We start from the raw sequence: 11,395 nt of genomic DNA on the forward strand, positions 1-11,395 counted from the left end.
TGTGTCCTTCCTCCCCGTTGACAAACTAATGACCCCAGTTCAGCCACGTGGCCTATGATAAAAGTTAATAATGGGTAACATTTATATAGTGCTTTAAGGTTTGCAAAATGCCTTCATTTCACCCTCACAACAGCCCTATGAAGCAGGCGGTGTTGTTACCATTAGCTTACAAATTGAGGAGACTGAGGCAGCCAGGCTGAGTGACTGGCCCACGGGAGATCTTGACTAGGCCTGGCACCCTACCCACTGTACGCCCTCTCCCTTTTCCCAAAGCGCTTGTTCCGAACCTCTTCCTCTCTCAAGCCTCAGTTTACCCTCCGTGCTGCAGCTCACTGAGAAGACTGAGGATGTCTGATTCCGGTGCCCTCTCTTCCTCAGAATCTTTTACATATTCACTGATTCTCAGCTATTTCTGGTAAAAGGAAGGAGCAACATCTCTGTTTCTCACTAAGGCTGTTGTTTGTCTTTTTAAAGATTATCTATTTATTTTCCGTTCTCAACATTCACTTTTTTTTAAGCCACCGGGGCTCAGTGACTCGCCCAAGGTCACACGGCCGGTGTCTCTCGGGATTCGATCCCAGGTCCCCCCGACCCCGGGGCCGGCGCTCCTACTGGCCGAGCCGCCTGGCCTAGCCCTAAGTGTCCCCCTCCTTCCCTCTGCCCGCCCCAAGAAGCCAGGCAGTCTGACACAGGCCACGCGCAATCGTGTGGAAGACACCCCACGTGAGTCACGCTGTGACGGGAGGAAGCGCCGTTCTTGGCTTGCCCGAGACCGTCCGCCTCCTTCTCTCTTCCGGCCCTTGGAGGCCCGCGGCAAGACGGAAGTCCGGACAGCGGCTGAGGCGCGGGCCTCGTCCCGGTCTGACCGCGGTCGCAGCTCCGCATCAGGCCGGCTTTCGGGCCCGTCCACTCGGCCGGGTGGGGGCCTGCGCATGCGCCAGGGCAGCGCTGCGGCGGCCTCCTGGGGTGAGAGGCCGGTCCTCCTTGGCCCCCTGCTGCGCGGACGGCTGGGCCGATTACAGGAGGAAGGCCTCCCCGGAGCGGGGCCGGCCCATCCGACCCTAGCTAGCTGGTCTTCGCAGCGGCTCCTCTCTCCGGCGGGTGGCAGGCGCCTTGCGGGCAGGGACAGCAGCACCGGGGAGCGGTCGGGAGGTTACGCCGGCGTGGACCGGCTGATCAGCTGACCAAAAGGCCTACGACTTCCGCGGAACTTCCCAGAGGGAGGCGGGACTTCTCCCAGAGGGAGGCGGGACTTCCGGGGCGGGGCTTCCTCCGCTCCGAGGCCCGCGGCCCGCCACATCGGGACGGAAGAAGCGGCGGAGGCGGCAGCGGCGGGCCCAGGCTTCGGCTGGTGGCCGGGGTGTGTTTTCCCGACTAGAGGCTGGTGCGAGCTCCTCCCCCCCCCCCCCCCGTCCCGGAAAGGGTCGGCCGGCCGGGTTCTCTTCCGGGGGGGGCGGGGGGGGTCCCATCCCGGGGGGGGGGGGGGGGTGCCGCAGCCACGCCCGGCTTGGAGTCCTGCGCCTGGATCCTGGGGCTGTGGTTCACTGACTGTGTGACCTTGGGCGGGTCACCAAATATCGCTGAGCCCAGGCTTCCCCCTCCTTAAAGTAACCCGATCCCTCTCGTTGGTAGCTCCCTCCCAGGCCTCTTGCGAGCCAAGCCCTTCGCAGAACCGGTTCGCAGCCCGAGGTTGGAGCCCCGGCTGCAGCCACTGCCCCTGCTTTGAGTTTGGCACTGCCAGGGCACCGCCAGGGCACTGCCATGCGCGGGACCCCGGACAAACTGCCCCTGAGGCTAGTGCTTCCTTATGCGTGAGCTGGTGCCCGCTGTGTGCTTAGAAAGAAGCCCAAGCTGCCGGCGTTTGACCCGACACTGTTCTGGGCATCCGCGTGGCAATCGACTCGCCCAAGGTCACTCATTGCGCGGAAGAGCAGGGATTTGAACCCCGCACCCGACGCCTCCTGTTAGAGCCTCCCCATTTGCACCCCTGAGCTCTCCTTTGGCCCGGCCACTTGCAGAACAGGGAGCAGGGACCCAGAGAGGCTCCAGGGCCCGAGGTCACCCAGAACCTGAAGTTTAACCCTCTCCCTCTGCCCCAAAAGGCACGGTCAGCTCCGGCCAAAGCACCAAAGCATCACCGCGGGGGGTCCGCGTGTTCCCCGCCAGAATGGCCTTTGGGTTCTGACCCTGAGACTGTGGCGCGGTCCTGGGGGGTTCGGTCCGCCCGGCTTTACGCGGTTCACCTTTTTCGTGAGCAGCAGGTGCTGGGGTGTTTCCAGATTTGGCCCGCTAATGCTCTCTGGAGACAGAGAGGGCGGGCCCCCGACCCTGTTGAGAGAGGCCAGGCTGCAGTGTGAAGAATGTGACCTGGGCTAGAGGCCTGGCAGGCAGCTTGTGCACAGACCACTGAATCTCTCAGCCCTATTTTGCCTTTTTTTTGGGGGGCAGGCAATCGAGGTTGAATGACTTGCCCAGAGTCACACAGCTAGTAAGCATCTGAGGCCGGATTGGAATTCAGGTCCCCCTAACTTGGGAGCTGGTGCCTTATCCATCCACCCTGCCCACCTAGCTAACCTCTCAACCCTACTTTTACAAAGCCTCCATTGTTATATTATCCACCAAACGCTCATTTTTGCCATCTGTTTTTACTGTTTTTTTCTTGACAATTCAAATTTTTGAGTCTAGGAGACTCATTACCCTGGAGGGAGAAAAATAGAGAATTCCTTTTTCTGTTACTTTAGTAAAAGATTTAGAACAGTCTGTTTTAAGTTTCAACCACACGCCTGAAAAGCTTACCGTTCTTTTTGGTTGGGCACAGCCTTAGAAGCAGACTTCTAGAGGAACCAGCATCTCCATCATTCCCCTATCCCCAGCCTGCCATAGCAGAGCCGCAGGGGAACTTCCCCTTGGGGTCTGGGTCTCTTTCTCTTGGTTACACTGAGCCGTCCAGCTTCTAGCAGGAGAGCTCTTCTGCTCTGGGTTGTCTGCTACGGTCTTATACGTACACCTACTCTGATTCCTGTTGTGCCATCAACTTGGCTAAATGGGCTGGTTCGTTTGCTGCGTGTGTGATTGTGGAACTGGCATTTGGTGGGAAGGGAATAAAGCTTCGGATGTATAGCCTGGGGACACCCTGTTCCTTAGGAATGGCAATGGGGAGCACAGTAAAAATTATTTTCTCTAGACTAACAGCCTTGAGAGGGGCAGATAGATACAAGTCCTAGACTATGACCCACTCTGTCTGCAGAACAAAGGGATTAGTAGCCTCTGGCCCAAACCTCCTGCAGGAATCAGTTTCCTGTGGAGAAGGATGGGTGGAGGAGACCCCAGAGATATTCCTGCAGCCTTTGAGCCCACATCTAGACAGACCCATGTGGACATGTATAACCTACATGGGCAGAACACACTACACCCATCTTTATGCCCACAAAAAAAGGACATCATCCTGTAATTTTTGGTTTCTTTGAGCAGAGCCCAAGTTGCACAATCCAGTAATGGCTTGGACAGCTACCTACACAGTACAGTCAATTCTGCTGTCATGTGACATATGCATTCCCAAAAAAGACTGGGCTGTGTAAAATCAAACAATAAAAGCGAGAGAGTTTATGGGGAAAATGGGATTGGGGCACGGTGCTGAAAAACTTTGTCAGTGACACACACAAAAAAGATAGGAACCTAATTAAAAATTGGTATCACACTTCTATACATGTTAATTAAGAAATATATAAATAGTGGTTCCCCAGTGGAGCGAGTTGGGCAAGCTGTATCTTGAAGCCTCTGAGATCCAGAGTGGAGGCCACAGCAGAAAGGAGGCGGGATAGGGGCAGAAGTGTTTCAGACTGGCCTTTTCTATTCACATCTTCTACCGAATCAAAAGATATACAATAAATATGGCACTTTACCTTGGAAAAGACCTGAAATGTTCTTGCGGAAGTGGGCATCAGAAGGCTGGCAGCTTGTGGGTCATAGAGGTGGCATTTTTCCCAGGTTCCCGGCATTCTCGATTTTTCAGAAGAAATTGAACAGAAGTAAACTCAGAATTCAGGTTATGCTCAAAATGTTTCCCAGTATATCAAACCTCTTGGAACAAATTCTGGCTCTCAGAAATATGAGTATAAAGCACAGTTTACTGTATAGGGACCTTTAAGTGGTGGTGGAACAGAGTAAGGAAGATGTTTATCAGCCGCTCCCTGTCCATTTCCAGAGATGTGGGCCTCCGGCTTTGTTCCAGCTTCCTTCCTGACTGGAGGCTTTTTGTTGGGTCCTGTCTTTAGTTGTTTCTTGAGCCCCTCTTGTCTGGAGTTGGTTGGTTTTGTTTCCCAGTATATAGATGTCTCAGCCTTCTGTAACTGTAAGGTCTCCATGGGAGGATCCTGGGGCCTCAGGGTTAGCAGCTTTCTCCAGTGCAAACAGTTTGGTTTTGTTGAAAGATGACATTGGAGTCAGAAAACTTCAGCTGGAATCTCAAAAACTGACTGTATGACTGTGGTCAGCTCACTTCCTCTTTCTTATCTGTGTAATTAATAACAATTTAAATAAATAACAAATTTAAATTTAAATTGTTATTAGTAGTTGTAATTAAATGCTGTAGTCACGATCTCTTCAGTAAAGGTATACTTGAAATTCCTATTCTGATGATTTGTCATTGTGTGAAAGTGACCCTGGATTTTTGAAGATAGGAATGGTGGTAGTATGCCTTGACATTGAAGCTAGCATCCAATAAGACTGTATGAAAAGTCTTCTTTTTATTTTCATTGATTCCTCAGTTGATTTTTATAGTTAGTGCCTTTATTTAAATTTAGTTTACCCTCAGAATAAAAAATTTTAAGGTAGAAATTTTTAAGATTCATTTTTCTTTAATTAGAGATTCAACTATCGTGAGGAATGTGGTAAAGAAAATCTTCTTTAGTTTTGTTTCCTGGTCTTTTGCCTACCTATGCTGAAATAATATTTACTGTTGACCAGTGACTCAGTTTTATACCCTGAAGGGTTGACTACAACAAAGTGAAAATTAATTTTTATTTGTAAAGGCAAAATAAGTGTATCTATGTCTCTAATGAAGGACATAATTCTGTTTCAAGTAGTCTTATCTTTTATGGAATAGTTATTAAATTTAGCCCCAAAGGTAGTATCTAAATACTTTTATAGACCATTTAAACATCTTAACATGATGGAACATTTAAATGGAATCTCTAGGAGTATCCATAGTGCTTGGAGCCTGTTAGCTATTCTCTTTTTGGAAAAGTAATGGTTGGGTATTCTAGTCAACTAATGATTATTGTCCCTTCTCAGGATAATGTTAAGAATGTATATTAAATGACTGCTTGTCAGATAGATTTTAGAGAGGATTCTTGGTCAGGTATGATGGGTTGGACCAGAAGCCTCTGGAGTTCAATCTAACTTAGAGATTCTGCTGGTGATTTCTGTTTTAAATGTTTTAATTTCAAAAGAGGGGAAAGTTACATAGTTAAACCTGAATTATTTAGAAATATTCATTATCTAGAACTCTCAACTAACCAGATTTTTTTTTCCTGCACTTTTAGGAAAAAGAAGTTAATAAGAAAAAGGCTAAATCAGGAATTTTTTAAAAATACAACTTCTAGAAGATATCCTGGGGTCATTGGCAATTCCGACCAATATCCCGTATTTTTTTATCTGCAAAGTGACTGGAGTAATTTGGAGACTAACTTTAGAAAAAACCAAACCAAATATATCCTAATTTACACTCCAGAGTGAGTGCTCCCCACTTCAAAGTAACGTGTGGGTCCGGTACACTTATTTTATTTATGCTGTCATTCACTTTTCAGACCAGTTTTAGAACTCATTTAAATGTGTTTTTGGAGTTATGGAATATTCCTTTGAATATCTTCCATGATAGCAAATACTTATTTTAGGGTGATTTGATTTAGAAAACCATAATTCATTTGTAATGAATTCTTGTGAATGAGGTGGGTGATCAATCAGAGCAATATCATTTTTTTTTTTAAAGCAATTGGGGTTAAGTAACTTGCTCAAGGTTACACAGCCAGTTATTTCTGGGTGTGGTGCTGAGTATCTGAGCCCGGGATTCGATCTCCAGGTCTTCTCAACACTGGAGCTGGTGCTCTTACTCGCTGTGCTACCTGGCCGCCCCGGCAATATCATTTTTAATAGAAAAAGAATAAGACGACTGATTTTTTTATGACTCTAAGGCATTGGAAAATGTTGAGTCATGAAAGAAGAATCACTGTATGATTATCACAGGATTATAGAATTAAGGACTGATCCAATCCCCTAATTTTAAAGATAAGGAAATTAAGATCCAGTGTCTAATTTACTTACCCATGGTTATGCTGATAAGTCTTAGATTTGAACTCTGGTTGTCTGATTTCAACCCCAAGTCTCTTTCCTTGCTTAATTTAGTAAGGCAGGAAAAAAAAAAATCTGTCCATTTCAAGTTGACTACATTGTCAGAAATAAAAAGAAAATTCTGGTTAATTTTCATTTAACCAAAAAACTACATTTTCTGATGATTCTGGCTAATAGAACTTACATAGTAGTTGAGAAAGAATTTCAGTCACATCTACTTCATTTTTTTTAAAACACTTAGCCACCTTTTAAAATGAAAAAGTAGCTCTTGAGCATGTGCATTAAAATATTTCATTAAATTTTTATTCCTTTTGATATCTAAATTCATGCAGTATTAATAGCATAATACTTTGCCTTGATGTGATTGGTACATTACAAGTTATTGTGTCAAAAATCCATTTAATAATATTTGTAGGATAGGGTCTGATACATTGTGATGAAACCAAATTCAGTCTTACGTCATGACAAATGCATTGTCCATTTAGAAAAAGTCAGATGTATCTGGTTCAACCTCTGAACTATAATTTCTTCCTCTGGTGCCCTCACTGTTTGTATGAGAAGATAACAAAATCCCCAAAGTTCCTAAATTAGTTGTTTGGACCATTTTACAAGTGTTTATCTGTAAGTGTTCTACTTCCATGGTCAGAATGTCTGAAATCCTTTTATCCGATCATAACCTTCCGTTTATCATCTTTCCCTGTACCTTAACTCTTCCTAAACCTCTTCTTTGAACTCACATCAGTGAGTAAACATTTAAGCACCCACAATGTGCCAGGGACTGGACTAAACACTAGAGATACAAAGAATGGCAAAAGATGGAGGAGCTCACAAGCTAATGGGAAAGACAGAATGGAAACAACCACGTACAAACAAACAATATCCAGGATAAATTGGAAATGATCAGCAGAGGGAAGATGCTAGAAATGAGGGGGATCTGGAAAGGCTTCCGATAGCAGGTGGGATTTTAGCTGGGACTTAAAGGAAGTGAGGAGGGAGAGTTTTCCACCTGGGGGAGGCAGCCAGTGAATGTGCCTGGAATCCAGAGATGAAGTTTCTTGTGTGAGAAATAGCAAGAAGGCGAGTGTCACTAGATCACAGAGTATGTGGAATGGAGGGAAGGTGGAAGGAGACTGGAAAGGGGTGTGTGTGTGTGTGTGTGTGGGTGAAGGCCAGAGACAGGTTGTGACGGGCTTAGAATGACAGAAGATTTTATATTGGGTCTTGAAAGTGAAAGAGATACACTAGAGTTTGAGTGGAGGAGTGGCCTGGTCACACCTGCAGTTTAGGAACATCATTTTGATGGCTGAGTGAAGGGTAGACTGGCGTGGGGCAGGGAGACCCACCACGTAATCCGGGCATGAGGTCAGGAGGGCCTGCAGTGAGAGGAGAGAAGGGGACATAGGGAAGAGACGCTACAGAGGTCAAATCACAAGGCTGTGGCTAGAGATTGGGCCTGGGGAACCTCCGGGCCATAAAACCCCCCAGTATGTTCTCAAGCCGTCAGGCTTGCTTTCGCTTTGCCTTCTCTCTTCTCAGTAGTGCCCCTGTAGTTAGTCAGCCCTTACTCTCATCCATCCCCTCCTTATCCTTATACTGCATGTGCTTTGCCAGCCCCCCAGTGGATCACTCCAGCCTTTAGAGTTGTCTAGTCTCCATGGGGCCCTCGCTGTAGCAAGGCCATCTTTTCACGGCTCCCTTCTTGATTTTTTTGTGCTTCACAGAAGCTATTCCAGACATCCTCCTTTTCCTTCCAGGCTCCTGCACCACTGCCTCCCGTCCTGTCAGAGGAAGACCTCACGTCAGACTTTACCGAGGAGACGAAAGCCATTCCCTGGAGCTCCTCCTCTCCTTGCCTATCTACGTCTCAGGGCTGGGCAGCCTGACTTCTGATCTTACCACTTGATCAGACCTGCTCTCTCCAAAGTCGCCAGTGATGTCTTGATGATCGCACCTTCTGGCCTAATCTCGGTTCTCATCCTTCACCTTCCTGCAGCATTGCCCTTCCTGGGTGTGCCGTCTTTGTGAGCTCCTCTCCTGGGTCTCCTAGCTGTCTGAATGCATCTCTGGGTCCTGTGCTTTCCCTTCATTTGTATGTGGCCCCTCTGCACCCCCTACAATGGCTATACGCAGAAGCTCCCCCCTTTTCTGTGCTCAAAGTCTTTATCTCATCAGCTCCTGCAGGCTTCATTATCATCTCTCCATGTGGCTCACTGATCTGTATAGTCTTTATTTCTTACTTGACTTCCAGTCCCATGTCCCCAACAGTCTACTGGACACTCAAACTGGACGAGCAGTGGATATCTCTAACTCAACATACGCGAAACAAGACTCATATTTCCCCTCAACCCACTCCTTCTGAACTTTCCGACCCTAATACTTCTGTCAAGGGATCCACCCCCCTTCTAGTCACCCAGGTTCTTAACTTCCTATCCTAGCTCATCTTCAGCTCTCCCTTCTGCCAGATGCTGTCCAGTCTACCTCTACGTCTCTTGAATCTAAGCCCTTCTCTTCTCACATGGCCACTACCTAGTTCAGGCCATCATCGTGTCTTGCCAAGACCATTGCAGTAGCTTCCTAATTGGTCTCCTTGCCACAGATTTCTCCTTCATCCCAATCTGTCCTCTATACTGCTGTCAAAGTGTTTTTCCTAAAAGATCTGACTATATCACTCAAAAAATTCTGGTGGCTGGCTATTGTCTCTAGGGCTAAACACAAACTTCACTGTTTGCTTTTAAAGCCCTTCACAGCCCGGGTTCAGCTTTTCCGTGTTTATTGTCTATTACTTCCCCTTCTGAGGCCTATTTAGGCTGTCTTGGTGGACTTCACACTTAATGCTGTTTCTTATTTCCATGGCTTTGCAGTGACTTTCCCCCCGTGCCTTGAATATTCTCCTTTAGAATCTCTGGTTTTCTTAAAGACTTAACTCAATTGACATTTTTCTACGTGAAGCTTTTCCTGATTCTCCCAGCTGCTATGCTTTCCCCCCAAAAAAGTTATCTTGTTTTATTTTCTGCACACTCAAATGTGTATGTTATCAACCCCAGTGGAATGTAAGCTTCTTGAGGGCAGAGACAGTTTCATATATACACATATATATATATTTTTTGCTATCCCCAGAGCCTGGCATATAGGTGCTTATTAAATGCTTGTGGTTGGCCTTGGTTTCCACCTTTAACTCATAATGTAGAAGAACCAGTTTTAATACTATTTCACTTACACCTTCCGACCATTTATGCATAGTTTCTCTGATACCGAGTTCTGACCAACAGCTAGCTGCCTGCCACTGTTACCTTTTTTCTTGCCCTTCCTCCAGCATCAAGCAAGGAAGAATTGTGATAAATGGGGAGTTTGGCAAGGAAGCAGCTTCCGTAGTATTTATGGTTCCTCTGCAGGGGATCCTGGGAGTTGGGGAAATAATCCTAGGCACCAGTAACTTGAAAGTGAAAAATATTTACATGAGAGAAAATAGTTGGGCAAATCTATTCTGAATGGTGGACTCTTCCATTGGAGTGGGGTTTGGTGGATTTATGAATTTCTCCTGCGGGTGATTCACAAATATGCTACTTGCAAGACCAGAACTAAATCTTAGTGGATAAGAGTGAGTTTCATAAGCATAGTGTCTTGTTTGTGTGGGATCCTCTTGTAAAATGAAAGTTGTGTCATATTGTCTTCTCTGTTTGCTTTGCCAACGTGCTCATAGGAAGGCAACAATTACAAATGGCCCCTGTTCATAGAATGTTATGATTTTTAGAGCTGGAAAAGATCTTAGTAATAACCTAGTCTAACCCACTCATGTTATTGGTAGGAAAACTGAGGTGAGGGCCAGTGACTTGTCCAAGGTCACACAGCCAGTTAGTAGAAAAGCTGGAATTTAAACTTACACCTTGAAAGGCTTAGTCCAGCCTTTGTACTGTTCCTGTGGCTCATAATAACTGTTTTTAAACCTGAGGTTCTAGCTGTACCTTGCTGACGTGTCTGTTATTGACAGAACTGTGCCATTTATATGGAAGGGCGCAGTAGAAAAGGGGAAAGATGTTTTGATTTAAACATAATAATTACACTAAGTCTGTGTTTCTTAGGAAAGTGTTTTATAAAATTTTTTCAGGATGTGATCAAGCTTATTTATTTGGATGGCTTTTGAAAGAGCCTAGATAGACACCAGGGTCCTCTGTCTCATGTCTTCCATCTAAAATGTCTCATATAAAAATACCCTCTCCATATTTACTGAAGTTTCTGAAAATACACAAAAAAAAACAAGATCTAGGTTTTATAGATGTAATTCTATACCCGCCTTTTAATTTAGACTAGAAATTTGACCTTGGTTGCCATAGCATCAAATTTCTCTCTTGATGTTACACTGTATAAAGAAAGATTTAGATGGCCCGTAAAATCATCTGCCCAATTTGTATCCTACCCTTGAAGCATAAGAGGGTGGTTGGTCTGAATCAAAGAGAAGTGTCCTAATCTGCACACTCATTTAAAGGGGGATGAGGGGGTCAGGGGGTGAGAATAACATTGGTAAAGTAAGGGAAATATTATGTGATTTATGCAGTATTTATAACCTATCTATTTTTCCTTTCGTGACCTAAATATTTTTTCAGAAAGTGGCAAATGTGCATATGGGATTTCAGAATATGATCTAAAAAACATTCCTTGTCCTTATGATTTAGCAAACATAATAGGAATTTTATAAACCCTTAGTGTTTTCCTTTTCCTCTTAGATCTACTGATTTCTATATTAAATATGTGGTTGCATATTAATCTGTGTGAAAGATGGTGTAAATGGCTTGATATAATGCCTTGATAGCTGGCTTTCATTTTCATGTGTTCTCTTTTACTTTTAATCCTTGTCTTGTAGGAAAAGTAGGATTAGAAAGAAGTTTTACTATTTATTTTGAATTCTTGCTTTTCAAAAACTTCTTTTTTTTTCCCATAAAAGTGATCTTAGCATTGAATGGGGTCTTTCTCTGTCTAAATGATACTGTTTGTACTTATCAGTTTTTATTTTCCATTGTCTTCTAAACAGTGTTTTTAATTTCATTTTCTT

The sequence above is a fragment of the Petaurus breviceps genome, unplaced genomic scaffold, assembly GCF_028583685.1.
Source record: "Petaurus breviceps papuanus isolate PSGF00001 unplaced genomic scaffold, PetGlider_PUasm1.0 131, whole genome shotgun sequence".
Lineage (NCBI taxonomy): Eukaryota > Metazoa > Chordata > Mammalia > Diprotodontia > Petauridae > Petaurus > Petaurus breviceps.